General features: G+C 41.8%; 1 protein-coding gene across 1 annotated transcript in view; it reads left to right on the top strand.

The window, feature by feature from the left end:
• Nucleotides 1-25,654, top strand: part of LOC126295133 (zinc finger protein 708-like) — a 233,563-nt gene that overhangs the window by 135,757 nt on the left and 72,152 nt on the right. The window lies entirely within an intron of this gene.

The raw sequence follows: 25,654 nt of genomic DNA, 5'->3' as shown, positions 1-25,654 counted from the left end.
GGTAGTTATAATTAAGTAATTGGCACTGTTCTGTTTTGCTACACTTTGTAGTGATGTGATTACATTTTATTTCATCTTTCTTGTGATAGGACATCCACAACTGCTGTATAGCTTGTTCATAATAGGCAACATCCTCATACATTTTTATTAAATATTACTTTTAAATAAAAGGGAATAAGAACCAGGTTTCTGGACAATAGCCTTACATTCAGATGAATCTGAAAATAAACTACTAAGTGTGGCGACTATACATATTATGAATGTCTAAGAAAAACAGTAAAATTTGTTATAACAGGTTAGAAAAGGAACACAATATGGACTGAGTGACCATATGTGTGAACTAAAGATGGGTCATGTAGCATTTCTCTGCTACCTGACATGTAAACAGAAAATAAACATTCAGTGGTTGTGTGGAAAACCAGCCAAAGAACTTCGTCTACATAAACACAGTGGGCACCTGTAAATTAGAGTGTAACTGCACCTAATAAAATCATAACTTTAGCTAATAATGACAGAATAAAATATTGTACAAGAATTGTCAATTACAAGCCAATTGTAGGATGTGGATCCAGGAGTACATGGAAATCAAGCATATTTTAAAAAAAATGGAGAGTGCTTTGAAACAACTGACTGGTGTTTACATTAGAACTCTACCTCTAAGGCTACTAACAGACTAAGGGGCATAGTGCTGGTGAATGGGATGGAAGGGCACATCTGATCAGATTGAAAGCTAGTTGCCAAGAGTGAGTGAAACTGATCCCAGCCATGCTCTATGTCCCTGTGTGACCATTGACAGCTGTCTGGAAGGTTGCTGGATGGGTTTCTAGAAGATTTTCCTCACTAGCAATGCTAATTGGAAGTGTCACCCCATCAGCATCTGCACTGTCAGAATGGTATGAATGTGAGCAAGGCATATACAGTGGTAACTGGTACAGAACCAGCCACTGCCTAGCCACAGCTCTAAAGTGAAACATATTTCATAAAGTGTTTCCCACTGTGTCTGTCAGTCTACCATGCACACTTCACTCCCCCTCCATAGCAGCAGGCCAATTATTTCAAAATTACAAAAGTAGTAGTTTAATGTTTGGAAATGCTCCTTTGGACGGGTGGCTCATGTTAAGAGATGCAAGGTTCTAATAGGGGAAACAAAGAATTTCCAAAATGTAGTAAAAATGTGGGTAGAAAAACTCAAAAGTATTTAAGAAGTTACAGATAAAAGTACAGTAATGTAGAGTTCGAATTGGCTGATTTTGTTATTGTAGACATATATGCAGCCGACTGAGATGATGCACTGGTACAGTGGTGTGGTAGTGCAGAGGCAATAGATGTGACAACCACATACTGAGCTAGCAGGGACAACATGAGGGCTGTCAAGATGCATCAGCTGGGCAGTGGCTAGGCTGCTGCAATGGTGATGCCTGTGGGTGGTGATGGGGTATTGTGGTTGGGAATGACACCATTGGTGCCACCAAATGTTGTTACCAATTGTGAAGGTCTAGCATTGCAGATCATGAAAGTATATAATACTGCGTCAAAGGGGTGCATCAGCGAAGTCTGGGAGTGTATTGCAATAGAAAAGGAGGTTTAGCTCAATAATATTAATAAAATTCATTATTTTTCCTACAATCTCTGCAGTTTGTAGTATAAAAGTTAAAATTACAAAGTTATTGAAGGATACATTACAAACTGATTATACATTCATTGTAAAATAATCTGATTAAGACACTGTAACACTATCATTGTTTTATTATATCTTATTTCATGTACTTAATTGATATTGATTGTTAAATCCTGCTTCATTGGTTTGGCCCTTAACTAAGTGGAATGTAATGCTCTCCCATGTTACAAAATAAACAAAATGATAAAATTATGCAATGAGAACAGGCTAATACATATTAGCATCCCATCTCCTAATGCTTAGTCGTAAATGAGAGTCGTAACTAAACTGCGCCAAGGTCCAAAATCCATGTAAATATAATATTACCCAACAGCTGCTGCTTGTGCACCACTGGTTTTGGTGATCTGAATTATGTATGATCCATATAACCATTCTGAGGACAACTACAGTGACTCGAAGGAGATGACACCAGGCCAACCACTGTATGTAGGTATTCCAGCCTACTCCACTCAGTGATGTGTGCATTGCTGTGGTCAATGGTAACTCGCAGTTCACTGAAGCTAGTATTCATCAGTGGTTTGCAGAAGGCGAGCCTTTGATTTTTTTTGGTAGTGTAGGCAGGCTGTCGTTTGGATGCCAGCACAAAAGGTGTTTCAGGCAAATTAGCAGAAAAAGTTCAAAGCTGTTGTGTGTGTAAGTTAAATGAGCAGATAACCTAATGGTGGGTGTGATACATCATAATACGAACGTTGAATATAAGTCTACTGTTAGAGTAGTCTGAAGTGCAAATGCATAGTCACAGCAGAGAACTGCTGCTGTAGTTGACTGTGCTACCAAATACGGTAATCTGTTCCCAATGGGCATAAATAAAGATTTGTGCATCGCAACAACACTGCAAGAGCAAGGGAATTCATTAGTTTCCTCTAAAAGCAATGCACTTTCAAAATTCACGACACTAGTGGAGAGTAATAAGGTAGGACACATGTAATAATTAGTATGAATGTACAGTTGAAACTTGAACTACATGACAGTCTGATGGAAAACCCTTGCAAACAAACAGAACGACCGTTTGCCAAACATTGCGTTCATAAGCAGCTACACAGTCGACAAGGAAGAGAAAGTGATAACACTCAAATTTGCAACTGGTGCAAGTTATGGGCAGGGATATCTGCACATTTCACACATCTATAGATCACGACAGTTGTACAATAGCAGCAGTGCCATAATACAGCAAGGTTGATTCCTACATGAAGTAGGTCATTTGCATGTGTACTGACGCATGAAATGAATTATTAGTTATGATTTGTTGGAAGGTTTCAGCTGGCACTGCGTTAGGGCTGAGTCTCTGTTACAATCTTGGCTGAATGGTAGTGTGTAGGGTGTTAACATGCAATTATTGCGTAGGCGTTACACAACAAGATCTGTAAGGCTTAGTTTACTTCCAAGGTAGCAGTCAGTTTGCACAGTTCCCTGTGCATGGTTATTAAGTCACGCTGGATCGCGTTTTTAAGTCCCCAGTATTACAGTATGAGCATAGTGACTATTTGTCAGTTTGTAGCCAAAAGGTAGTCTTCAATATGATTCAGCTGCACATGCCAGCATATTAGGATTTCAAGATACTCCGCAACAAAGAATGAAGCTCGCTGTGGAGCTTTGTCACAGCGATCAGCAACAGTCTGATCATGGGTACCAAATTTGTTTTCATCACACCTGCACTTACACTGAACCAAACTCGCATAGCATTGTGATGTGGTACTGTGACTGATTGTTCACAGGAGGAACAGTGTTCATAATGCAGTGAAGCAGAATTAAATCAGTGTGAAAAGACAGAGATGGTAGTTCACATTATCTGGTCATTTCTGCTTGCATGCTGCTAGAGTTAGCACTAATGTAGATCTAATTGCAACAGGATACCAATATTCGATGGCTTTGCAGTCAATATGATTGATCAACAGTATTTATTGCTTGTTCACCGGTGCTAGTTGTCTTGAAACTTTGCACAAGTTTAAAAGTTTATTATTCTTTCGAAAAAATAGTGATGATTTATGTTGCGTAGGGCTGAATGTTGAGAGGACTGAATTCACAGTCAGTTGCTTTTGGAATGCGTTCAGAAAGAATGGAAGACGTTATAGCCTGGCATATTGCAGAATTAGGTTAACAGTTGGCTAATGTGTGTGATTTACTGTAGATGTGCTAATTCTATAATTTGTTGGGAAACCAAATGTGAGTTTCTACCCCCACGTTTCTGAAAATCTAATGAGAATGAAACCGCATTTTGGAAGTGTCTATTATGTAAACTGGCATGAATATGGAGATGTTAGATTTAGGACAAGGATGTCAAAATAGGATCCAGTAGACCTACCCTGTAGTAATAACTTCTTTGGTTAGCTATGGGAAAGAATAGAGGGCTTAGCCGTTAGGAAAATGGCCTAACCAGCTTCAATTGCCTGTAACGAAATTGCAATTGAGAATATTGGTTACATTTATAATTACAATGTACTTAACTATAACGGATGGTGCAATAAGGATGGGAGGTGAACTATGAAGGGAATCATGATAAACTGTCCAAGCTCACGATGCCTCAAGAAACTGGCATGTTTTGCACCACAATCCTATGTAATGAACTGAAAACAGTTGTTCACAATAGTCAATTTTTGAAAAGGATTGTAGTCTTGAGAATGTTGATGGATCTAACTGGTCCATGCCAGTCCTAATTAAATTAGGTGATAAAAACAGATGGCAGAACATGACAGTATGAAGTGAAAAACAGAAGTACTTAACAGGAAAAGATGTGACATCATGTACTACAATTACTGCAACTTACATTTAATCATAAAGGGAAGCAAAAGGAAGGGCAAGAGCTTGTTACTAGATGAATCAGACGTTTTCGTCATCTCACCAGCCTATGAAGGTGTGGCAGATATCGAAGTGTGTGTGGTGCTGCCATACAAGATTTGTGTAACGAAGCCATATCATTTTATCTGCTGCTATAAAAGTATGTCAAAGCTAAAGGTAGTAAAGGAATGTGAAATGAGCAGAAACGCCTTGACAGGGTCACAAAAGTATCACTAATGTATGCATGTCCAGATACCGCTCTTCTGGTTAGTAACAGATGGGCAAGCACAGAGCAGTTGAACAGATTGCATGAAACAAATTAAATCTTTCCATAAATAGAGTTGTGGTCATCAGATCAGTTTGCGTTCACGTCATCAATACAGCAGAGCCTAAATGGCAGGTAAAACACATCGCTGGAGGGACAAATACACAAAATTGTGGGTTAGTGAGTATTTAATTAGAGTATGACCGTAACTGATAACATTGGTTGCAGCCACATTGGGAAAAGACTTCATTATTCATATTTCTTCTTGAAGGAGTGAGCAAGGCTGAAATTGATGTGGTGCCAGGTGCGTCAGCCAGGAACTGCTTGATAAATATGATTCTGTTCTGCTGAATGCCACATTTTATTCAATGGAGGTTGTAGATAACGTCTGAGGTCCCCTTCTGCTCTGTGGCGATGAGTAATGTAGGACAAGTGTTCATAAGCATCAAATGGAGGCTCCAGTATTATTATGAAAATGTACTAAACAAATAGATACTCAAGGGCACATCAGTGTTCAAACTGGAAACAATGTGGAACATTATTGCCTGTGTACACATAGTATTGAAAGCAGTGTCAGTGGTAGGTGAAACATTACGAGTCAAAATAATACGGAAGTGTAGGAATTAGAGATGGTCACCCACTCAGGGAACATTCTGTAAGTGTCTAAGAGCGAATGTTGTGTTTCATAGGTGTTTGTGTTGTGTTTGAGTGGAGCCATTGCATAATTGAGATACTGTAGTTCGCAGTGTGCAAGTGGGGCACGCATGATGAATGATGGTAGAATGGACCATAGTACCAAGACGAATCAGAAGTAAGTGCTATGACCTGACCAGGGTCTCTGTGATAGCTAATCGCACCGAGTTAGGAGGACGCCCCTGGAGGAACCAGAAGGCCATGCAACATATCCTCCTGTCTCATTTGCATGGGGTAGATGTTGAAAGACACTAACTTCCTATCTAGAGAGTCCCATTAGTTCCTTTCACGCACAAATTGTTGAGTGGTTAATGATACGGAATAAACAGGAGGGCTGTACATTGAACAAGACATATCACATTTTTCACACTATATCATTTTTAATGGTCTTACAACCTCATGTTAAATGAAAGTGGTTGTAAAGAAATACAGTGGAACAGATAGCAGTGCTATTATCTTTCAGATTAGGATGCACACTGGAAGCAATTCTAAACTTGCTGGAATCACCTTTGTCCAATTGAAACATACCATATGAATATCTTAATAGAATGATCAAGATTCCAGATAGTTCTCTTATGGAGTGGTAAGTCCACAATTAAAACGGTATACATCTGATTTGTGAAACACATGACTGGAGTAACGATATCCCCATTGCTAAGATATATGAGCCAAGATGATGTGAATAAGTCATAGGTAGGCTAAGTGGGGGCCTAGATGAAGTGTGTAGTGATATTCCTGTCACTGCGGAAACACTTACTGTTTGACAACTGATGTGCCAAATCATTCCTCTAGAAAATAACACTGGCTCCTTGTGTAACTAACCAACTAAGAGACGACACATATCATGCAATAAGTCTCTGGAGAATAGCGAAAGCAGACACTGCAACAAGGCAGCAGCAGTGACTCTGTAGCATTGCCTGGAAAGGCAAGATAGAACTAGTGCTGTGGTACTATGAAAGTGACATGGTCAAGATGAGCTCATACTAGTCCCTTCTTAATGGAAGAAGAAGAAGAAGAAGAAGAAGAACAGTTCACAGACACGGTAGCAGGGACAGGAATAGCAGGGAATCGTTAAGAAACTAACTGCAATAATATGTGACTACAGAACTCCTTCAGCAGTAAAGGATGACTGTTTGTCGTGCATTAGCAGTAGTGTAAGTTGTCCCTATTCCTCCTTGTTTACTAAGAATGAGAACCAATGACACTACATACATTTTTTAGCAGATAACCAGGTTAAACGAGGCTAGCATAATCTTCATTATCAGGTGTAGCACCATAGGATTGTCTAATGGCAAAATGGTACAACCATGGATCAATGCATACATTTATTCATATCTGTGGGGTTGTATCAAAATTATGTCCACTTGGACATTAACCATTTGTACGAGGGTCAGTCAAAAAGTAATGCCTCCTATTTTTTTTTCTATGTTTAATTGTCAGGAAATTTAAATGCAATTACATAGGTTGAAAACCACAACATTGAGGATCATTTTGTCATTTTTCAATGTAATCTCCGCCCATCTCTACAGTTTTGGTCCATCTTTGAACAAGGGCATGTATCCTAGTACGGTAAAAATCACAGCTCTGCTTCCTAAGCCATTGACGCACGGATGTTTTGACGGCCTCCTCATCTTCAAAATGAATCCCACGATGAGCTTCTTTTAGTGGCCCGAACAGATGGAAGTCTGATGGTGCCAGGTCAGGGCTGTATGGGGGATGAGGCAAAACTTCTCATCCAGTTTTGACAATCTCGTCAGAGGTGTGACGACTGGTGTGTGGTCTTGCATTGTCATGCAAAAGAAGAACATCTGCCATTGATTTTGTTGGGCGAACTCGCTGAAGACGTGCTTTAAGTTTTTTGAGGGTTGTGACGTATTGAACAGAATTTATTGTGCATCCCTGCTCCAAAAAATCAACCAGAATCACACCCTCTGTATCCCAGAAAACTGTTGCCATAACTTTCCCTGCCGATCGCACAGTTTTGAATTTTTTCTTCCTCGGCGAGCTTGTGTGACGCCACTCCATTGACTGCCTCTTTGATTCGGGTTCAAAAAAATGCACCCATGTTTCGTCCCCGGTCACAATTTTTTTCAGAAACTCGTCTCCCTCCAAACGGAAGCGCTGCAAGTGTTGGGAGGCTATTGTTTTCCTTGCCTCTTTATTCTGATCGGTTAACATTCTTGGAACCCACCGTGCACAAACTTTTGAGTACCCCAATTGTTTAATAATCGTGATCACACTGCCTTTACTAAGAGAAATAATGCGACACACTTCATCTGCAGTCACCCGACGGTCACCACGAATGATGTCATCAACTTGCTGAATGTTGTGTGGAATCACTGCACTCACCGGCCTGCCGCTCCGCTTTTCGTCAGTCAACGGTGTTTGCCCTTCAGCTTCCTTACAACGACGAACCCATCGTCTAACAGTGCTGACATCCACTGTCACAACACCATACACCTTCTTCAGTCTTTCAGAATGCGTATGGGCGTTTCACCTTCTGCATTCAAGAATTCAATCACACAACGCTGTCTCAAAAGAACATCGATGTCGGCCATCTTACAAACTTCTGCTGTGCTGCCACCTGTTGACACAGAAAGTTACTACTGCAGTGGATTGCAGAAGAAGGTTTGAGGAATGGCGCCAAATTCAAATTTTTCACTTAACTTAATTTTTTTAAGTAGAAAAAAAATGGGAGGCATTACTTTTTGACCGACCCTCGTAATACAGCTAACTCCCACCAGGTCTTGTGGGAACAACTCGTTTTAATTATGCCTACACATTGGAACAGTGGTAGATGCATTAAAAGCACAACTACAATCAAGAAATAGTACTATATAACTTGGCCAGACTACATGCAATGTAGATCATGATACCAAAAGTGGATGGAGAGATAAAATGCGTCTCTGTAGTGTACGTAACAGGTAAGTTTTCCCAGGAGGATACTAAATGACAATCACTGACTTACCCATAAAAGAAAGAAATAAAATAATTATTGTGTAAGAATGATGCACACTGACGATCAGAGTATTTCAAATGAAATACTATGTTGAAGCTTAAAGGAAGGTGATCTATCACATTCTACTACAATAAACTAGCTTACTGGTTTTGGCAAGTCTCAGGGGAGAGTGACTATCACGACATCATTTCTGTCACGCATGAAATACAGTAAACAAAATACAGAAAAACTAAAACAAAGAATAAAAAGAGGTATTCATGAAAATATTTAAAGTCAAATGCAAATGAACATTTATGAGTGGCATGCTTTCAGAGTAAGAGCACTTAGCCCATCACTGTGTATTTACAACAACCAATGGCTCTGCCCTTCTTTACAGAACTCTAGGTAATTATTTTTCATCCATACGACAGTGAAGGTGCTACTGTTGTTTGAAAATTGTTTGTCTCTTAACTTCATATAGAACTGGGCGTAATTAAACATCACCTTTCACAAACCATTGCTGGGAAACTACATTTGACACCTTCTGCGTCTTTAGTGTCTCTCAAGTATCATTGTTTGGTAATGTAATTGAGTCATTTGTGATACAGAAGTAATACATAATTCAGTTTACCTATGCTTTTGTTCTCCTGACCAAACAGTAACTGATACCCTATATTTTTGTCATGCTGGACCTATGGTCTCAACATGTAGCAATGTCTTCTGACAATGGACTTGCCTGTGATGTTCAGGATTTCACGTATGAAGTCTATTTTAAATTAGGTGGAGAATAGAGAAAAGTCTAGTTTTTAAAGGCGTAATACATTTCCTGTAATAGCATAAGGCAAAATTCGTAACCATAAATCGCTTGTTTCACCAGGTCAATCCACATGAGATACGATACATGCCACCACAAATTACGAAGATCAGGACTTATTTTTGTTGTGTTATCCTGTACAAACAAAGAATATAGATCATCTGACGTACAGAGCTAGTGCCAAACAGTAACGTTTGCTACACTATATGCATACGTTGGCCTGACTACTAGTAAAATGTTGCAGTGCGAGTTATTCCTTGTTTACAAAAGGCTAACACAATTTCCAGATGATATCGTAGTATACATTATAACTTCCCACTAGTGTATATTATGAGAGTCTTGGGTAATTTCAAATAGCTGTGGTTTCCAGATTATAGGCGAGTGTGTGAAGTACATGATCTCTGTAGGTGACTCATTGCATGAATTAGTCATTAGTGTGAACTCCAAACACGTGCTATAGAGATTCTCTGGTTGCTGCATATTTGTTTTGTTCTTAACTGTTATATAAATGAATGCACATATCTCTTGTCTCTTCATGTATTTAATTAAGAAGTTTACTTGCCTATTGTAGACAAGAGAACTATAACATCTAAAGTAAATTTTGATAGTAAATTGGAAATTTAGTCATTACATCTGATAATAAGTGAAAATTTGGTGTATACGTTTTTCATACGAAACTCAGCAAATGAAAAATATTTATTGCTGTAAAGAAACCATTCGATTAATGGCAGCTACTGGAAAGACCCTTTGTTACTTAACATTTCCAATTATCTATTTCACTTCAATGCTGCTTATGAGCTGGTTAAGTAAAACTTTCTTCTACCTCAAAACGGTAATTGTCATCTTATATCAAGATAGTACTGATTAAACCTCGTTTGCAATAGTGTAGATGCGTTCACAAAAAGTCCATTTCACATGATGTACAATCTTTAATGCGCATAACGCAAAACCGAGTCACTCCATGCATCACCACAGTACTGTTGAATAGTAGCCCCTCACATTCTCTTTTACTGGTACATTGTTATTACAAAGCAACTGATCTTTCTAAACTCTTGTCCACTGTATAAGAAATTACTTCTGGTCACACTTTAATCTTTTACATTATGACTGCTCTCGTTGCTTTCCTGTTAATAAACACGAACTTATAATACAGCAAGGCACACTCCTACTTCAGAAAGTAATTATTGCAGCTTCATGCATAAAAACTGCAAAAGAAAGATGGCAAAGTTGCCTCAACTGAAGACTTATTCTACAGTATAGTATAGTTCGTTTGCCCTAGACAGTCAAAATGACTGACTGAATGACAGAATTATTGACATGTGGAATAATCAGGTCTACTGCCGGATGTTTGTGTAGCTCTGCTACAATATTTCGCCCATGTAACTCGTTGCCGTCTTCAGGTGCTACCTGTGACTGCCATATTAGAGGATCTTGTCCAGTATTTACGCCCAGAGGGCGCTGGGTGCTCTCTTTGCTGTCCACGCCCGCCTGGCCCTATTTGTAAGGTGTTGTCTCTTTCCTGGTGCTCTCGGACGTCCGCGCCCGACTTGGTTGCCATCTGTGACAGCTCTGACGCCCGTCCTGTGTCGGGCGTTCCGTTCGTGGTCCGCGCCCGCCTGGTGCTGCTCCTGAGGTGTTGGCCCTTCCCCGGTGCTCCCATGGACGTCCGCGCCTGGCTCGTACACCATCTGGGGTTGTGGCTGCTGTCTGGGGCCGGATGCGAGACAGGCCTCAGACAGCTGCCACAACTACAGATGGTGGATGAGGCGGGCACGGACGTCCGTCAGAGCACTGGGGAAGTGCCAACACCTCAGGAGCAGCACCAGGCGGGCGCGGACCACGAACGGAACGCCAAACGCGGGTGCGGCCCCAGACAGCTGCCACGACCACAGATGGTGGACGATCCGGGCGCGGACGTCCGCGGGAGCACCAGGGAAGGGACAAAACCTCAGGAGCAGCACCAGGCGGGTCGGATCGCGAACGGAACGCCCGACACAGGACAGGACTCAGAGGGCTGCCACAGATGGCGACCAAGTCGGGCGCGGACGCCCGAGGGAGCAGCCAGCACCCTCTGGGCATAAATACTGGACAAGATCCTCCAATATGGCAGTCTCAGGTAGTACCGGAAGAAGACAACGAGTTACGTGATCGAAATATATTGCCACAGCGACACAAATATCTGGCAGTAGACCCGATTATTCCACATGTCAAGATCTCGCCAGGAAAGCCTGAAGAGTTACAACAGAATTATTACTCACAACCAAATCAATAGAATACATTTCTTCCCACAGTGAAATCACTCCTACACAGAATAAAATACCACATGAAACTCGTTCAAACAAACAATACCTCAATCCCAGGACCTCAAGGCAAAAGGGTGCTTATTTCTCAATGCATACTGAGGATATGCTGACAGCAACTCCTTTTTTCCTGCATTTCTGCATGATTGTACATGTGCCTCATCATAAATTATTTTGAGCTGGACTAAGTGAACACTGCAGAGTGTGACAGAGCTTGACCATGGTACAGCTGTAACCAGTCAGAATGTACTACCACTGTATGGTCAGACAATGAATATCTGCATTAACAGAAGTCACTCGTATGATGGAATAAGGGGTTTCGTATTGAGGCATGAACTTCTTAGTCTTCCATTTCTTAATAATGCACTTACGAATCAGAAGTAGGTCCCTAGATTTATACTGAGAAAGCACAGCCCCTTTGTACTTCGTTCATCTTGTTTCTGGGTAGCTTATATTTATTTTGCTTTATCTGCTTCCAGATAGCCTCGAGGTGACAACTTCTGCCAGATCCACGACAGATGGGAGTTTATCATGTTCAAATGGGGAGCTCATAGGCCGTCCATAAACGTCCTCATAAGATGTATACCTTGTTGATTCATGTATATGACTATCTTACACAAAAGTTAGGTAGGCGACCTACCCGTCCCAGTCACTGAGTGGTTTGTGAAATAAGACAAAATCCGAACTGTTGTTTGATGAACACATTGGAGGTGGCCATTAGCTTTTGTATGAAAAGGAGTGTTTTTCATTTTTTGGTTTTTCAGTAATTTGTACACTTGTAAAAACAGAGTGTACATGAAATTAGTCTTCTTTTCAGTCAAAATATCACCAGGACTTCCGAATGGTAACACTTAACTATTGAGAAAGGCACGTGTTACTCTTTCTGTAGTCATATCTGCAACTTGTACTAGAACTCATATCTAGGGAAAAATCAGTGATAGATAGGATATATTTATTATTTTGTGTGGTCTGTGAGAACGGTGTGAAATTGTCTCAGGCAACATTCTGAAACGGGTTTGTAACATCTGTAGCTTCTAGAAGTGTTTAGAAGGCAAATTAAGTTCATGGTGGGACTGACCTCTGACCACAAGACAAGTAGTTTTGTATGTACTTCTGAACATCAGTCTGTCTATGTTCCCATCGATCACATGTGTCTATTCTGGCATTCATGGCTTTATGTCCACTATGACACAACTGCAAACTGTCATGATACTGAGCTATTATATATGCTTGCAACTCTTTCTGCAATTATGACTCTGTTGCTCAGGGGGATTTACGTGGCATAGAATATATTCAACTGTGACAAAATGTGGAGGAGATTTGTACCAGTGATATTGGATATCTCTCAATGCTTCTATTAAAACATTGTCAGTATGAATCATTTTGACCATATGACTGAGTGCATCAGCATTCATGTGTGAACAGCCTGGTTTGTGGCATAAGTCATAATCCTATTTCGATTGTTTTAATGCTCAACGAATCAAATGACTATTGGGATCCTTTAAACTGAGCCTCCACAAAAGAGCAGTATAATCAGAGACCATGGTGGATTTTCTTCTGTAGAAATAACAGTACTTATAGCATATTCGAGGTGTCTGTTCAAAGGATAAAAGGCTTTTCAGAATCTGTATATTAATAATGTGAACCTATCAAATAATATTTAAGTTTCCTCATAGCCAATTCAAATCCTTCTGTCCGTTCAAGCACTGCAGCTTACTTTAACAACTTAGATAACCGTTTGGCTATGACAGCATAATCCTTTACCAAAGACGATAATAATTAATGACGCCAAGAAAAGTTGCATCTCCTTAACGCTAGTGGCCCTGGAAGAGTGTCAACAGCTTTGGTTAACTGTGGATCTGTGTTAACCTCATCTGAACTGGTAATATGTACCTGGTTCTTAACCTTTGACTGTGCAGAAAAAAACTTTAAATTCAAATGTGTATGCTGTAACTGTGGTAAAACGTACCTCAATCTCACCAAATGTTCCTCAGTACTCCTAGAAAATATGGTATCATCAAAATACACTGAAGATGTTGTAGGCTTCAATCATCTTAATAACAAGCCAGCGAATCTTTGGAAAGTGACAGGCCCATTCCTAAGGCTGAAAGGCATGTGTAAAAACTCATACAACCCTCATGGAACCACAAATGCGGTTTTTTTAGGTATTTTGGTGCAATCGGAATTTGGTGGCAATTAGAATACGTGTAAAGGTAGTAATATACCTACAGTTTCTCAATCTGTCCAATGTTTCGTCGATATGGGGTAGAGGGTAGGTATGAGTGGTAGTTACCTGATTTACTGCTTGTACGTTAAGGCATAAGTGATAGGCTTACTCTCTACTTATTGCCTTTTTGGGTGCCTCAACGATAGGGACCTAGCAGGGGTTCGCAGAGGATTGATCTATCCCTGCAGCCAGCTATTGTGTAACATCCTGAACAACAGATTGTAGATAAAATAGGAATCTATCCAGTTCTGAGCCTGTCCAGTTTCTAAGCAATTGGACTAATGTCTTAAGTTTGCATTTCGTGTTGTACAACGTCAGTGACGGACATATACTGCTGTTCCTCGAACAACCAAGCATATTCCCTTAATGTCGAGTACAAAATATTTCACTGACACTGGCTAATGTGCTAACTTCTTATATGCCTGATTTTCAAATAAGGTCGCTACTGTGCAAAGTCTCCTTCTGTCAGCTGCTTCTTGCTCTTACACTTCAACTTATTTTCACACTGAAATTCTTCCTCTCCAACTTCCTGAGCACTATCAAGTATTGTTCCAGGTGTAATCTCTATATCTTCTTACCGAAAATCATCAATAAATACTGGAGCACTAAACTTCTTTACCATTGTCTTTATTTTATTTACACTCCTTCTCACATGAATCAATGACCTGTAGAGAACTTGTTTAGACTGAGTGCATCCATGAGAAAGTCCAATCTAGGCAGCATTTGGATTGTGAAGTCTGGTAAGTGCCACCGCTGATTGTTACCAGTTGTGTAAGTTTCAAATGCCCATGTATGTGGTTCTGTTGGAGGTTATGGAAGAAGCCTCATTCCACAAATTCCTAGCGATTGAGGGTCGCGAGTTCCACCGAAATAGTTGCCTCACTGATTCGAACAATATGCGTCCCATAATCTACCACCATCCAGTACCGGTGTAGGAAATCCTTCTCTAGAATGACACTGAAGTCCCTTCCGCATCTTATCCCAGCTTGCCTAACAAAACCATAATTCTTACCATGCATCTGCAGGTTTACAAAACATATTCTTGCGGGCAGTGTAACTTCTTCTCTTAATCCACTAATGTTACAGCCCAACGATTTAAGTGCACTCTTATCATTAAGAGAAACAAATAATGCTCTAATCTGATCCCCTGTGTCTACTGACACTTTGGCAGCTCTTCCTCTGATATTGGCCTCTAAAACTGTTAGCCACCTCATTTACACTTCGGTCTTGGGCTGGATACATTACCCACATTACGTGGAGGATGGGTGGTGGGGCCTGATCCCTGACGATTTCCCCAAGTTGTACTCACATTTTGTCTATTATCACATGGAGAATGCGCTATTGAAGATTCTGTCACTTATCTTTTACGCAGGCAGTACTTGCATATCAGCGTTTGGAATTCGTGTCATTTACAAAAACGTTGCGCAGCTTATTGCCTTACAAGAGAGTAGAGACTAACCTTGCAAAAAGTGTCAGTCTTACTGCCTCATGTAGTGAAGTAGGTGAGGCCATCTTTACTTCCCTACATATCTGCAGATTTATACCATGTATGAAGGCGTCAATTGTTCTGGCTCTAGATACCTCAATTAACACGTCATTACATGTGGCATCCCACCCTAACGCATATGTGCCACCTGACACAGCTCGTATTTGATCAGCAAAATTTTCAAAATCTTCATTCAGCTTGTGCCTTAAAGTGGATAAATGGTCTCTGTAGTAGTTTACCGCTCATTTGTCGGAATAGTGCTCTGCTAAATCGTATGCCGGGGCTTCAGAGAAAGGTAGTTTAAAAAGATTGCCAAGGGCTGTTCTCAAAGTTCTGTAAGTGGTCCAGTGGTTTCGGATCTTAGTATTGAATCCTGTTATATCTGGGGCAGATGCTATTGAAGGTGTTGTCGCATAAGCAGGTGACATCCTAGTAGGTGTGTCTGCAGACACTAGGGCGAGACTTAAGGTAAAGGTGAGCGATGTGCTTGCTCAGATGCAGCGTCGGTGCAAGAGCAACAGACTGACTATAACTCTTCATAAAACCACATACATACTTCTGAAGGCAAGGCTTTCACTTAGTAGGAATCCTTCCCTGAGGCTTGATGGAATACCTGTAAAATGCAACAGATATTTAGGCTTTCTTCGAGTTGAGACTAATACTGTCTAGAACACTAAAAATCTGTTACTCAAAAAGCGCCCAAAATTATGCGTAATATTGCCTGTGCTGGTACTGCTGACTATAAATTACCATTTCATGTGGTGTGGTCATATATCGAAGCTAACTTTGACACCATTATGGACTTCCCTGCTAGCGTCTTGACACATCGTCTTAGATTAGGGAGCAACAAAATAATACTGCGTCGAATTCAGTGGAGCATACTTCTGCAGCTCACTGTGCCTTTCGCACTACACCTGTCGAGGGTTTATTCGTGATATTCAGGATATGTCTGATAGATATAGTGGTATGTTACAGGGCAGCGCTGTTTAGATTAGGGTGTGAGCAATATGATTATGTGTATGAGATCACAGGAATGCATATTATTGATGAAAGACATTTATAATGCTGGAAATTAGATGAATAGCAGTCTGATTAGGATGCTAAGAGCATTGCAAGGAGTGTGTAACACATATTGTCAAGCATGAGGAACATATTCAAATTGCACGGCTAGGTATGGTGCACGAGGTCAAGGTTGAGGGCACGGTCCATATCCCAAACATCTGCACCTTGTGGGATGTAGTAACACGAATCTGTGACTGTGGAGAGGAAGATACCGGTAATCATGTCGTCTTCAGATGTCCCCCTTTCAGGTAGAGGGAGACTGCAGGTAATTACACTGCAATCTGCAAACAACTGCAAGTGACCAAAATTTTAGGTCTGAAGTTAGTATGATAGCACATCAGATATTCAAAAGGCACCTGCTTACCGTTCAGTCTACAAGATAAAGTGGATGCTCTGAACATCAAAATAATGACAACAGTTCACAAAAAGCAGTTTCTCAGTTATAGAAAATAACAGGCACATGCACATGCAATTGAGGGACCACCCACACGGGTAAGCATTGACTTGAGGATTGTTGAGTGATGCACATACCAATGTGGGTGATGTAGAACAGTGTAGCAGTGATAGCTTCAGAAGTAGGTGTACCTGTGGTTAGTTGGCAAACCTGAGGTTCTTAAGACAGAAGTCATTCACCTGGATCTTGACTTAATTCCCCTTATTTTCATTTTTTTTAAATTAATTCTTATTTGTGAAATGTTCTGTTTCAATTTCACGCTAATATTACTAATGGTTGCTGTTAACATGATTCACTACTACATATATAATATGAAACATTGTGTATCACCAATATTAACGAATATGTACGACGTGTTCGGAGTTTACAGAAAACAGATCTAAAATTAGTGGTAATGAACTGAATTGAATTGAACTGAATTGCTTCAAATTTTGTTGCATCTTATAATGCATAAACATAATCAGCTCTGATAACTTTAACCTCACTATGTTTAGCAAAACTCCATTTGGCCAAGTCCAAAGATGTCACATATCGTGAACATTTTGTAAGAAAGTAGTAACACTTTCATTCTGCTTTCCCGAGAATGTGGGTATAAAAGAGACTTCAGGGGAGCTGCTTGCAATGGTTGCTACAGATGCTGCAGAATTAGCTGTAGGGGTTCCTCTAAAACTTGGAGCTGTCCCACAGGCACTGTGCTCAGTTTCATACCTTTGCGCCAGATCTTCACACTATTCCTGTAACACTAACTTTGACAGGTAAGTATATTGACACGTTCAGCTGGCGTATAGAAAGAGCCCCTGTTGGCATTCCCAGCAGCGGCTACTTCCGTCGCTCTTGCACTCGAATCCCTCCAGAAGGAAAAATAGTTACTGGAAAACCACGTAACTTTCACAAGAACGATGTTACAATATTCGAATTAAAATTAGGTCGAAATTACGATTTACAACGACGGTAGCTCGCTGAGAATCGGTGACAGAGTGTAAGTAAGCATGGCTAGCGGGATTTACTTTAAATTCTCGGCAGGGAAAGGAGCGCCAACGACGGCATCGACGTCAATAATGGCACGTCGACAGCAGCGACGACGACGAAGACCCTCGAAAATGTGGCACCGACGCACGGTGGTCACTGGAGCTGCCGCTGTATGAAGGCGCAGCGACGGAGGCGGTGGCTCGGGCGGGACTGCCACCCATGACAATGTGGCGGCAGTGCGGCCTCTGTGGCCGGAACGTTGGGGATAGCGGCCCACGCGAGTTTTCACGTAGCGCAGCACACGTGGACGCATCTGAATGAGCAGAAAAGTTGGAAAAACGATTCATAGCACAGTCTGGCCGAGCCCATCACGTGTATAGGACAGTTAAAAGCGGTGGCTCGTATTCCTTGCTGTAGGGGCGGTGATTTTTGATATTTTTTGTCTAAACCAGCAAGGCAAAACAGAGGCCACTACTTCCACCACATAAAGTGGATTTAGTGCTCACGTACTCATACCGAGCCGTGCACACTTCCCAGATTATCACTGGGGAATAGTTGATCATGATTACTACTGTTATCGGTGCCATGCGTGCAATGGTCGTGCCAGGCGCTCGATATGGGATTTTTATACTAACGTTAGTGGCGCGAGACCTGCACGACGTTGTAGCAAGCGCTATAGTTCCGCATTATTCTGTTACACTAGGGGTGAGTTCACGTAGGGAAAGAGAGAGAAAATAAGATTTACGGACTCATTTATTAAACAGTTGAGAATCGAACAATAATACAACCAAACGGGAGTGGTGCGAAGAAAGATTTGAGTTCAGCAGCGGCCCTAACGTTCGTTCATAACACGCCATGATAGCAGGAGGAAAGGAATTTTAGTAACGATCGCCGTATTATCAAACAGAATCCCATTTAGTAAAGGAAGGGGCTGAAGACGTGCAACGACCGCCACCAGGAATTAGCCAGGACTAAGAAGATGCTGCTGTTCGTGAATCGCTCGGTAGCCTCCCGTACTAAAGCAACAAAACCCTCAAGATGCGAAAGTATTCACAATGACCTATCAGGTCCCCTCTGGGCCGCAGGGCGCGATCTGCAGTGCACGTCGGCGCTCATGCTTACCGAACTTCATCTCCTCAGGCACGGCCACACTAGAACTGCCTGCTGCCCCTTTGTCCACCACCCATCCGCGGAGGGCGGTTGGCGCCCGCCCGCGAAAAACGGGCGCGCACCTGAACTGGCCAATCATAGGGCCGAAATTTCACAGGGAGGCGACCTCGCGACGTTAAAATTGGGAAGAAATATCAGTTACAAGGTTGGTAAGGCCACTACTGAACTTTCAAACGCCACCACGTGCTACCCTGGCGATCGGATAAAGGATGGGAAACGGGGAGCCATCATGGCTGCTAGGAAGACTGCTGCTCCCTCCCATAAATAAAGAAAATTCCTTGCGCCAAGCTCCTCTCACAGATCAGTGTGAGACAAGGGGTAAAAATCGTCAAATAAATCAGGCAACCCACAGAAATTATTAATATTACCTAAATTATTACTTTACCGAATACCAGAATGCGTGGATTAGAAATATGAAATACGAGCACTGAATGCTGAATGAAGTGCTCGTCTTTCAATATATATTAGGAAGTATATCTATATCTAGAGATTTTTTTTCGTAGAGAAGAACATGTAGCGGTCACATTATCCAAGTCTATCTGATTATTTGGAGAATAGCATTTTTAGTCCCTGAAATACAGAAATTTTTATACTTACTTGGATTCCCAATAATTTGGAAAACTTATCCCACGCTAAGTCGCGCAAGTTAGCATCTCTGCATTGCAACTTTGCCTAGTCGCAGAGCACTAGATACTTCCGATCTTGATCAATTGATGCAGACAAATTGCACAGTGAAGCACTCAGTAGCAGAGCTGTTGGAACACGGGAGCACGCGGCTTGTGGGGTGCAGTGTAGTGCGCATGCGTGAGCCGAGATGCGCCCGACGCACGCGTGCCTGGAGACTCGCGTGTCACGTGTCACGGTCTGACTGCGCCTGCGACGTCTCACGAAGACGTAGCTCGAGACACGCTACGCCGGTCTGGAGTGACCGTTACGGTGCATGCGCGACACGCGAAATTTTGGCTAAAATAGTGCACGAAAATTAAAACCCCCTGGTTCGTGCAGTTACAAAATATAAGACTGACCTTGGTGAAATTTTTACCTGACAAGTATTTGTGAATTGTAACATCATAAATTAAGCAGTTAGATATCTATGTTTGTCAGGCCTTTTCTACTAAGAGACTACTGTCCTTGTAAGGGTTAAGTTTACATAGAGTTGTAAATGTAATTAGTTTTTGCATAGTATTCACAAAAGCATTCTTTCATTTACATTCTTCTCATGACAAAGATTAAACTGATCATGTTAACGAATCAGCCGACTACGCCGGTGGCGCAAGACAGTGAGAGGGCGCATGCGCTGTAGCTCAGGAGACTCTCGTGTGCTAATCTGAGGCTGTCCGTCGGCTACGTAGACCGCAAGTGCCCCGTACCAGGCTGTCCGTCCCGAATTTCCCTGCAGCCCTGTGGTACAATACGAACGGCTGTCCTTCGCACTCTGTACGTGTCTCATGTTAGGCGAGAGACTGGCTAATAAAGGAAAACATGCAGTAGTCACTGAGTGTATAAACATGCGACTCGAAACCAAGTAACTAATTACTACCACAATATTGTGCAATATAATGACGCTTCATATATTCTGCTGTTATTGCTTGTGTAACTGAAGATGGGTACGTGGTCCGAAACCGCTTCTGCGCAACAGTCTGTAGATACCTCTGCCTGTGTTGAGTCCCATCAGTGAAACACGTACCAGTGATGCGGTTTTTGTAGAGTCTGCACAGTGCGTTGACACTTGAGAGCAGTCGGCTACCGACTTTTGTTTCTCCTAGCATTTTCGTCTGACGAGTCGTGCATATTGCAAAGAGTGTTTTTCCCACGGTTTTCAAACTATGTTTCACCCTCAAACAAAATCTTGTATAGAAACGTAGCACCGCTCCTATACAGCATTAGAAGTGTAACCGATTCTGAAAATCATTGCCACGAAGTCGCTGACGGAGCACAGCTCGTTGGAAGGTAGTGGTCCACAGCACCCCTTGAGCTGATGCCTCGCTCACGTTCAGCCAGCCTTTTAGTGAAGTGTGGGTTTGTGTGTTGCCACTGCTAAACTGTCAGCTGAGTTGTTACTGTGTTTTATTCTTCACACTTACTGGGCCTTGGATTTTATAACAAGCCGAATACCCAGTGTGGCCCGCGTATGCATTTATTCCAGCCCTCCACCAGTCCCCTCTGCCCTCTGTCTGTGAGTTTCCTCCTGTCCTCTGCCTGTCCTCCTCTCTGTCTTCGCCCATCTCTTGCTTCCCCCTCGCTCTCTGTCCATCTCCTGCTCCGCCACTCTCTCTCCACGTTATCACACTCACCACACGCTGTGGTTCTTAACCCCACATATTTCTTTCCGGATTGTAACTGTCTGTGCCAAATTTGGTTGAAATAGGTCCAGGGGTTTCGGATCCACATCTACATCTACATCCATACTCCGTAGGCCACCTGACGCTGTGTGGCGGAGGGTACCTGGAGTACCTTCTATTCCAGTCTCACATTCTTCGTGGAAAGAAATATTGTCGGTATGCCTCTGTGTGGGCTCTAATCGCTCTGATTTTATCCTCACGGTCTCTTCACGAGATATACGTAGGAGGGAGTAATATACTGCTTGACTCTTCGGTGAAGGTATGTTCTCGAAACTTTAACAAAAGCCCGCACCGAGCTACTGAGCGTCTCTCCTGCAGAGTCTTCCACTGGAGTTTATCTATCATCTCAGTACCGCATTCGCGATTACTAAATGATCCTGTGACGAAGCGCGCTGCTCTCCGTTGGATCTTCTCTGTCTCTTCTATCAACCCTACCTGGTGCGGATCCCACACTGCTGAGCAGTATTCAATCAGTGGGCGAACAAGTGTACTCTAACCTAATTCATTTGTTTTCGGACTGCATTTCCTTAGGATTCTTCCAATGAATCTCAGTAAGACAGGTTATTTGGACTTAAGTGTGCCAAAGTGCAGTGCCACGCCTCTTCACACAGCATTCTTCTATCGCATGTCTCTGTATGTCGTTAGGTGGAATCCGGTCGCGTCTGTTTTGTAGTGGAAGACATGTATTGTATATTCAGAGCAGTGGAAATCAAAATGTCCTGTGGTGCCTCTCCTGCTCCCAGTCGGCCAGTCTGACGTCCTAGCCCCCTTAAAAAATAAAATAAAATAAATGACAATTAAAAGTGGGTGTGATTATTCACTACCATCAGAATAACAACTCTTCAGAAAATCTACGTTCTTTATTCCTATTTTGTGTGACATAAAATTAAATACAGGTAACATAAAAGCAGTAAAGGCAAAAGAAAAGCAAGACTACACATTTCTTCAGTCCCTAAGTTCCAGCACTTTTTCTCTCAAATCCTATTACAGCTTTACACGGCGTGCTTTCCTCTCTGCGAAAGAGTATTATCTCATCAAAGTTCGTCTCATAGGCAATTTTATTTTCAGTGACTAGGATCGCGAAGCCGAAGAGACGTTCTTGACTCACTGTTGAACGCAGATAGGTTTTAAATGTTTTCAGTTTGCTGATGTCGGTGATATCCAGTACAGTACATCCTTAAAGCTGCACTAATGTAAGGAAATACTTCTTGCAAGTCATGCTTGCACAGATGTTGTAACAGGTCAAACGCACTTGATTATTCATTAATTTCGGTCACTAATTTTTTGAATACGGCGAGTTCCAGGCAAAAATCAACTGCACTGCAGTCTTCTCAATATTTTCGTGTTATATCGGCTCCATTTTCCTGCAGATCCTCAGCTAACGTATTTAAAAATACGTGGCCATTGAGGAAAGCGAAATGTTCAAAAATGGTTCAAATGGCTCTGAGCAACATGAGACTTAACTGCTGAGGTCATCAGTCCCCTAGAACTTAGAACTACTTAAACCTAACTAACCTAAGGACATCACACACATCCATGCCCGTGGTAGGATTCGAACCTGCGACCGTAGTGGTCACGCGGTTCCAGACTGAAGCGCCTAGAACCGCTCAGCCACTCCGGCCGGCCCGAAATTTTCATGTTGACTTTTTGCGCTCTCTGATTTTGTTTCAGTTTATGTTACAATTTAGTTAAATATTACTTTCATGTCTTTGGTAAACAGGTTAGTGGGATCTAGTGTCCGTGATTTGTCTTCGCAGATTTCGTCGTGTTTTCTTCTCTTTCTGGAAGCTCGTTTGCTTTCTACATCTACTTGGATACTCAGCAAATCAGATTTAAGTGCCTGGAAGAGAGAGGGGTCATCGAACCACCTTCACAATAATTCTCTATTATTCCAGTCTCGAAGAGCGCGCGGAGAAAAACGAAACCTGTATCTTTCCGTACGAGCTCCGATTTCCCTTCTCTTCGAAGAATGTCAGCCCAAATTGTGAAGTTGAGGATAAGTTTGAAATCCATGTAGTAGGTGACCAGCTTCATGCCTACATTCTGCGGCAAGAGAGTTCACTTTCTCCAGAGCTCTGACAAGAGGGAAATTGGTTTTTTTTACACCTGCATTATTTTCCTCTACATGGGGGATTACACAAAAAAGCAACAAAGCTTATTTACAACCCCAAATAGGCCAACTGCTTGCGGACATGATGGTGCAGAATGCACACCCAGAAGATCTGAGGAGTGAGCTGGACGTGGTTAGTACAAACTCTGCTAGCTCGTTCCTTTCCACAATGCTGGATTGGACTCCTTCACATTTTTTTTTTTTTCCATCGGTCTACTGACTGGTTTGATGCGGCCCGCCAGGAATTCCTTTCCTGTGCTAACCTCTTCATCTCAGAGTAGCACTTGCAACCTACGTCCTCAATTATTTGCTGGACGTATTCCAATCTCTGTCTTCCGCTACAGTTTTTGCTCTCTACAGCTCCCTCTAGTACCGTGGAAGTTATTCCCTCATGTCTTAGCAGATGTCCTATCATCCTGTCCCTTCTCCTTATCAGTGTTTTCCACATATTCCTTTCCTCTCCGATCCTGCGCAGAACCTCCTCATTCCATACCTTAACAGTCCACCTAATTTTCAACATTCGTCTATAGCACCACATCTCAAATGCTTCGATTCTCTTCTGTTCCGGTATTCCCACAGTCCATGTTTCACTACCATACAATGCTGTACTCCAGACGTACATCCTCAGAAATTTCTTCCTCAAATTAAGACCAGTATTTGATATTAGTAGACTTCTCTTGGCCACAAATGCCTTTTTGGCCATAGCGAGTCTGCTTTTGATGTCCTCCTTGCTCCGTCCGTCATTGGTTATTTTACTGCTTAGTTAGCAGAATTGCTTAACTTCATTGACTTCGTGACCATCAATCCTGATGTTAAGTTTCTCGCTGTTCTCATTTCTACTACTTCTCATTACCTTCGTCTTTCTCCTATTTACTCTCAAACCATACTGTGTACTCATTAGACTGTTCATTTCGTTCAGCAGATCATTTAATTCTTCTTCACTTTCACTCAGGATAGCAATGTCATCAGCGAATCGTATCATTGATATCCTTTCACCTTGTGTTTTAATTCCACTCCTGAACCTTTCTTTTATTTCCATCATTGCTTCCTCGATGTACAGATTGAAGAGTAGGGGCGAAAGGTTACAGCCTTGTCTTACTCCCTTCTTAATACGAGCACTTCGTTCTTGATCGTCCACTCTTATTATTCCCTCTTGGTTGTTGTACATATTGTATATGACCCGTCTCTCCCTATACCTTACCCCTACTTTTTTCAGAATCTTGAACAGCTTGCACCATTTTATATTGTCGAACGCTTTTTCCAGGTCGACAAATCCTATGAACGTGTCTTGATTTTTCTTTAGCCTTGCTTCCATTATTAGCCGTAACGTCAGAATTGCCTCTCTCGTGCCTTTACTTTTCCTAAAGCCAAACTGATCGTCACCTAGCGCATTCTCAATTTTCTTTTCCATTCTTCTGTATATTATTCTTGTAAGCAGCTTCGATGCATGAGCTGTTAAGCTGATTGTGCGATAATTCTCACACTTGTCAGCTCTTGCCGTCTTCGGAATTGTGTGGATGATGCTTTTCCGAAAGCCAGATGGTATGTCGCCAGACTCATATATTCTACACACCAACGTGAATAGTCGTTTTGTTGCTACTTCCCCTAATGATTTTAGGAATTCCGATGGAATGTTATCCATCGCTTCTGCCTTATTTGACCTAAATCCTCCAAAGCTCTTTTAAATTCCGATTCTAATACTGTATCCCCAGTCTCTTCTAAATCGACTACTGTTTCTTCTTCTATCACATCAGGCAAATCTTCACCCTCATAGTGGCTTTCAATGTATTCTTTCCACCTATCTGCTCTCTCCTCTGCATTTAACAGTGGAATTCCCGTTGCACTCTTAATTTTACGACCGTTGCTTTTAATGTCACCAAATGTTGTTCTGACTTTCATGTATGCTGAGTCTGTCCTTCCGACAATCATATCTTTTTCGATGTCTTCACATTTTTCCTGCAGGCACTTCGTCTTAGCTTCCCTGCACTTCCTATTTATTTCATTCCTCAGCGACTTGTATTTCTGTATTCCTGATTTTCCCGGAACATGTTTGTACTTCCTCCTTTCATCAATCAACTGAAGTATTTCTTCTGTTACCCATGGTTTCTTCGCAGCTACCTTCTTTGTACCTATGTTTTCCTTCCCAACTTCTGTGATGGCCCTTTTTAGAGACGTCTATTCCTCTTCAACTGTGTTGCCTACTGCACTATTCCTTATTGCTGTATGTATAGCGTTAGAGAACTTCAAACGTACCTCGTCATTCCTTAGAACTTCCGTATTCCACTTCTTAGCGTATTGATTCTTCCTGACTAATGTCTTGAACTTCAGCCTACTCTTCATCACTACTATATTGTGATCTGAGTCTATATGT

The sequence above is a fragment of the Schistocerca gregaria genome, chromosome 11 (assembly GCF_023897955.1).
Source record: "Schistocerca gregaria isolate iqSchGreg1 chromosome 11, iqSchGreg1.2, whole genome shotgun sequence".
Taxonomy (NCBI): Eukaryota; Metazoa; Arthropoda; class Insecta; order Orthoptera; family Acrididae; genus Schistocerca; species Schistocerca gregaria.
The sequence above is the reverse complement of the archived record's forward strand: the minus strand, read 5'-3'. Positions and strand labels throughout refer to the sequence as shown.